The 6,747-nt window shown below is 45.9% G+C and overlaps 1 long non-coding RNA gene across 1 annotated transcript in view; it reads right to left on the reverse strand.

Moving 5' to 3' along the window:
* LOC146813703 (uncharacterized) overlaps positions 1-6,747 on the reverse strand; it is a 70,312-nt gene that overhangs the window by 7,547 nt on the left and 56,018 nt on the right. The gene's annotated exons all lie outside the window — the stretch shown is intronic.

Consider the following 6,747-nt stretch of genomic DNA (forward strand, 5'->3'; position numbering starts at 1 on the left):
GTGTTCATGTTCTTGTTCCTCTCTAATTCTATTGTGGTGGTACTGTAACATTTGTAACATTTGTGATGGAGTGTTACCTTGCCAGGTACTCTCGAATTTTAATACTCTGTTCTTCACTTGAGGCAAGGCATTTTCCACTAATTTTGTCACAAACAGATGTGGGTATGATTCGCTACTTGCTTTTATGCCACTATTTATACCAAAACATTTTTCAAATCGGGCATAGTAATCACTAGTGTCTTCATCTTGCTTCTGTTTACAGGCTGAAATTGTACCCCAATCTTCCTTTTTCGTAGTTAATAAACGTGGCAGTACCTGTACTAGTAAACCTGGTAGTGCTTTAGTTTTATCCCCAAGCCCTGCTCCTGCAGTTCGGGCCCTTTCTTCTGCTTCTAATGCTGACCATTCTATCTTTTGGTCTCCTACCTCCCACTCTTTTTCCCTGAGTTTTTCGTAAATGCCAGCAGGCATCAATACCTTTAATATTGTCATAATGTCGGGATAGGTATACTCTCCCATGAGTAACATGTCTTTAATTTCTCGGTGAAAACCCGCTGGGTCTTTGTCATGACTGGGTACCACTTTCTTCATTTCTAACAATTCTATTTTCGATATGGGCGTGTATACAAATACGCGTTTAAACTCATTGTCCTCGCCCTTTATTGGGTGTACTTCTCGTAAAGGATTCTGTCTGTCCATGTAATACGTGGTTCTTTCCTTAATGGGTAGTGAGACATGTTCTGAACATACAAAAAGAATGTACTGCTTTCTTGATTCTAGTATTTCTTTAATTAATTTAGTACCTGAACCTCTCCATCTATTCATGAGTAATTCAGTCAATATATCAGGCAAGGGACCAGGGTCCGAATGTTGACTGATATAGTATAAGGAGTTGTTGAATCATATAAATCCCAGCTAAACGCTGTTCATCTGGGGTGAGATTCAAAAACGTGCGTGCTACTGTATCATCACTGTACTTTCCGGGACTGTCAACCCAATGGACAGCTGACCTGGCTAATTCTTGTTCATCCATAGAATCGAGAAAATGATAACCCCTTCGTTCTCGGAGTAATTTGTCAGCGGCTTGGAACGAATGCTCGTTAGACCTTATATGGACTATGGGTGTTGGGAAATTCCTGTTATTATCTGGACATATCGGACGTATCGGGTCAATAAGACATCTATTACTATTACAAGATCTTCCTCTACCTACATAGGCTATGGTGTCTGATTGTCCTGTGGACAGTCCGGATCTTTCTTCCTCGTTTTGTTCGAACTGGTCTACCGTTAACCTTTCTTCGTGTAGGCGTTCTATTTCTTTACGGATCTTTCGGCACATGGCTATTATACAATTTTGCTTATCATGTCTTCCTTCTGATATATTCTGGCTCCATCTGGTAAGAATTTGCATTGCTTCCGGGTCTACCCCCGGTCGGTCTTGATTTCTGATCACACAATTTATGAGGAAACGTAACAGTTCCCCCTGTATCTCCACTTTCTGATATTCCATAGCTCTGTTAATACATTCAGAATCTCGCCCTGTTTGAACAAAATGGTATATATTATCTAGATGCGCAGTCATTCCTGGTAACTTCCCTAAATACACCGCGGCTCGTCTGATACGTAATGATGCCATGATCATTTCGTCCTCTTTGCCGGGCACAGGGTCATATCTACAATCTACAAGAAGTTCCTTAAGCGTACGGGCGTTTATGAGTTTGGGGGTACGTGAATGTGCTGACTCTTGAAAGGTAAGTTTATTTATTCTGGGTGGCGTAGAGAAAATGTTGGTAGCACCTCCCGTAGCCCCGTCTGGGGTATCGGGCATGAAAGGATTCGTTGAACGCGATACAGCAACTATAGGTGTGGACACAGCTATAGAAGTAGCTGTAGGAACAGATGCAGAAACAGATGTGCTTGCCGGAACTTGTGACAGGATTTGTTGCTGTAGAGATACGGGTACTGGATCTTGGCGTTGAACCTCCCTGGCAGGCGGTCCATGTGGGGCGGAATTAGCATACTCGGGAGCTGCGTCATCTAAATATGAGGAAAGAAAAACATCTTCTGCGGTTCTAGGATGCCCCTTAGGATGTACCTTTATTGGGAATAATGGGGGTGGCAAGTCTTTTGGTATCTCTGGAGTAGCCTTAGGTAATCCTTCGGCCAGAAGGGGATACATACCATTCATAAGGGCATTTCTTTGTCTGTCTACTTGTTCTGATTTCACTCTTGTACCTTCTTCAATTAATAGGTTTTCTCGTACTTTATTTGAATTCTCTCTATTTCTCTCTTCCTGTCGGAGGGCCTTTTCGGTATGTCTATGAGATTCTTTACGCCATAACTCAACGGCGTCTTTCTGTGACTGTCGGACTTAACTTTTCCATAACTCTTCCTCTACTTTCATGATGCACTCTGCATCCCAGGTTCCCGCTGTGGGCCACCTCTGACTTTCTGGTAATTCCTTGGTGTAGTCTACCCATAAATCAAGAAATAATATAGCATCTAAGCCATGTTTATGATACATGAAGTACCCTGGAGTGTCCCTAGGAGGAATAGGAACGGCTTCTTCGAGTACCCCTTTTCTTGTTGTGATCTGTCTTAGTTTCGAAAAGAGCGGCATATTGAGAACTGATCTGATACTTGATTTTGAACAAACTTAATACAGTAAACACGATAATGAACAGTCATTCATACCACAATATGCAGAACGTACTTAAAACATTTAACATTTAACATTTACCTGAACAGTCAATAATGATGACGGTCTAAAGAAAACTTAATCACTAAAACATAATACTCGACTTTAACTGAATTATTCTGAATTTATATACTTGATATACTAGATATACTGCTAAACAGTACAGATACACTGCTGAAACAGTGCAGACCGGATTTGTGTACCCAAACCCGTCTTGACCGGCACAACCTATGTGCACGTCAGAATGCCTCCCCATTAATGGTACTCACCGGGTAGCTCGGAAACGGAAGGCCTCGGAAACTGAACTGAACTTGAACCGGACTGGACTCGACTCATCGGAAACTGGACTCGACTCAGGACTTCGGGAACTGGTGGGCCTCTGTATACCTCGGATCTTGCTCTCTCAGCTAGGCTCTGGTCGGGATACTTCGCACTTCCCACCGCCTCGTCTGGGTGTTGATCGCAGCCTCAGTCGCCCCCGCTTGACCGGAGGGAGATACAGGAAATCCTGCTGGTACGCGTAATTGTCCGTCCAGCTGTGGCAGGAGACCGGGCCTGCAACTCACCGCCGGCGCGTGAGATGAGAAAGTGTCCCTGTTCGGGCGCCATTCATGTGGTAAATAATTTAATTACCGGGACTTAATTTGATACAGAAACATAATAAAATAGCTCAGTAAATAAGAGGCAGAATCCGTGGTATTTAGAGGTTCGGAATGGGCTTTATTCCAATGGTCGATTATAATCGGTTGCTCCAAGTTCCATCACCACGGAGGTTCAGGAAGTGAAGTACATACTTTATTGACAAGAAGTTGTTTTTATAGAACATACATTACAATGAAACAAATGCGGGAGGCGTAACAATTGATAAGGAAGATGATAATTCACATACGTAACCGAAAATGGGCGTAATGAGGAGTAAAAAGGAACATAATTGGTTATGATGTCATATATAGGTGGATCTATAAGATTATACTTGGCATAGATGCGCGCGCAGCAGCATGACGTGTGATTGACGTGCAACTAGGGGGTGCAGGGGACTTGACATTTAGCTCTACATGTGGAGACAAGAAGTCTGGGGGGTCAAGTCAACCTAATCCCAAATCATATCTAACATCCTATGTTTAAAGAACTATGTTATCCACAAAGGAAGGACTCTTGGACAAAATCTATTCTATACTGACTGTGTGTGCGTGCACAAGCGTCTAAGTGTCTATATGAGATGCAAGGGGCAGAAACCTTCCATGGTAACAGGGCTATGAATTACTTGCATGAGGACAGAGAGGCCGGGCCCTTTGCTCGGTAGCTGAAGGAAATGTTTACCTAAACTACTAGACAGGAATGCATCGGCTGAGGAGCGAAGCAGATAACTCGAAGGTGAAATACAGTTTTTGGCAGGCAGGCAAACCGGCCGAGGCAGGCACCGTTAGCCGCACAGGGAGTAGGACAAAGTTCATGGATACAGATGCGAGCTCAAGCTGAAGCTGTCAGAGGCAGAGAGCAAGAAAAGCTTGATGGCAGAATCAGGCCTACTCGCCTGAACTGCAAAATGGAGTAACTGAGCCATATAAAGTCGGTGGCCTTTCGTACTTAGGAATCGAATATCCAGCCCATTCATGGCGGATCTGACAGAGGACATGTTGACGGTGGACGCACATGTGTTTGCGTCTTCAGAACTAGAACTGGAGGGAACATACATGTACTTGTGATTCATACATGGAACCGTTGGGGTCCAAGATAGGGGACATAACTGATCAGAAAAATCCATATTTCCACAAAATGGAAACATCCACCCCAGCAAGACCCAGTAACCAAGTGATCCACCTGGCCAGGGTTGCAGATGTGACCGGGCGAAAAGGTCTCTGAAGAGCAATTAATAATTGTCCTGATACATCAGATCTAAATTCCCTAGTACAATCTTCATAAACCTTCAAACACTTGACAACACGCAATTTGCTGTGATGAGGAAAAGCAGGGTATGTAATACACAGAGAATGCGTTTTAGTACGTCTTGAAATCGTAAAGGAAACTCCCGAAGGAGTAAATACTCTACCTGCCAAATCCAATGCCCGCACATCCGACACTCGTCTACATGAGATTAGACCTAGCAAGACTGTCAATTTTGCCGATAATTGTTTCCTAGACAAGGCTTCATTATTCGGCCAGTTTCTCAAAAAACGCAATACCACCGAAACGTCCCAAAGTACGGTGTACTTAGGTTGAGGAGGATTCACTAAACGAATACCTCGCACCACCTTGCAAACCAAAGGGTGTTCCCCCCCACCGGTCTACCTTCCACATGCGGGTGGCCCGCCGAAATTGCTGATCTAAAGTTATTCACCGTCCGGTATGCCAAGCCGGATTTGGCTAGTTCCGACAAAAAATTCACAATCAGATGAATGTCGGATCCTACTGGATCACACTGTCGCTCACCACACCAACCAACCCATCGCTTCCAAGCAGATTCGTATCGTTTGTGTGTGGAGGGTGCCCAAGCCTGAGATAAGAAAAAGAGAGTGTCTTGCGAAACTTCCGGCACCTGCCAGCGACGCCTGAAAGTCTCCAGGCCATGAGAACCAACTGGTCCTGCAACACTAACGGGTGTCGAAGCCCCTGTGGATCCGTGTGAATGTCCGGAAACGAGCAAAGTCGAACCGGAGGCGCACAAGCCAAGGTCAAGGCGATTGGGAACCATGCTTGTGCTTTCCAACAAGGAGTAACCAGAACCAGTTCCGCTTTCTGTCTGCGAGTCTGTGCCAACACCCTCGGGATCATGGCAAATGGTGGAAAGGCATATAGAATGCCCTTCGTCCACGAGTGAAGAAAGTCGTCCGAGCCGACCGCTAGAGGGTCCGGCCGCCAACTGTAGAACCGTGGAAGCTGACTGTTGAGTCTGGACGCAAACGGGTCCAACACACAAGGTCCCCACTTGAGGTTCAACGCCTCGAATGTGCTGGGGTGCAGCCTCCAATCGCTGCTGTCCCGCAAATGTCGTGAATTCCAATCGGCAATCACGTTGGATGACCCGGGAATATATTCCGCCGTCACCACCAGACGATGGTCCAGGCAATAATGCCAGAAGTCCTTGGCTCTCTCCGCCAAGAGGCGAGATCGGGTTCCTCCTAGCCGATTTATGTATCGCACCGCGGACACATTGTCCATGCGGAGGAGAATGCAACAAGAAACCTTCTGAGGGGCCAGAGTACGAATCGCAAATGCTCCCGCAAGAAGTTCCAAGCAGTTTATATGCAATTTCAGCTCCTCCTGAGACCAACGACCCCCCATCTCTATGGTCCCGCAACGCGCTCCCCAGCCCCATCGACTCGCATCTGACTCTATCACTACATCCGGGCTGGAGGCGAAAATGGCCCTGCTGTTCCAGGCATCCATATGGTCTAACCACCAATTGATCTCCGTACGAGCCTCTGCTGAAAGGGATATCTGTTGCGCATACGAGAGACCCTTGTGTAAATGCAAAATGTTCAATCTCTGCAGGGCCCTGTAATGCAATGGTCCCGGAAATATCGCCTGAATGGACGCAGCCAAAAGGCCTACAAGGCGAGCAAGCGTCCGCAATGATATTGTCGGAGATGCAAGCGCTCTCCTCAATTCCTTCCCGATTGCCACTCTCTTCTTCAAAGGAAGCAGTAACTGACACGTGAGAGAGTTGATTTGAAATCCCAAAAAATCCATCGCTTACGCTGGTATCAGAACCGACTTTTCTAGATTCAGAAGGAAACCTAGTTCCTGCAACAGTCGTAGCGTCCAAGACAGATGCCTCATCAAAAGTTCTTTCGACTGTGCCATAATTAGAATGTCGTCGAGATAAATTATCAGACGCACCCCCTGTTCTCTCAACCATTGCACCACCGGTCTCATGAGTTTGGTGAAACACCAAGGGGCAGAAGACAGACCCAAGGGCATCGCGGAAAACTCGAACCACTGGCCGCGCCAGAGAAACTGGAGAAACCTCCTGTGTGGCGGGAATATAGGAACCGCCAGATAGGCGTCCTTCAGATCTAAGCGAACTAGCCAATTTTGTTCTAGAAGGA

This window comes from Triturus cristatus, chromosome 6 (genome assembly GCF_964204655.1).
Source record: "Triturus cristatus chromosome 6, aTriCri1.1, whole genome shotgun sequence".
In the NCBI taxonomy this organism is placed as follows: Eukaryota; Metazoa; Chordata; class Amphibia; order Caudata; family Salamandridae; genus Triturus; species Triturus cristatus.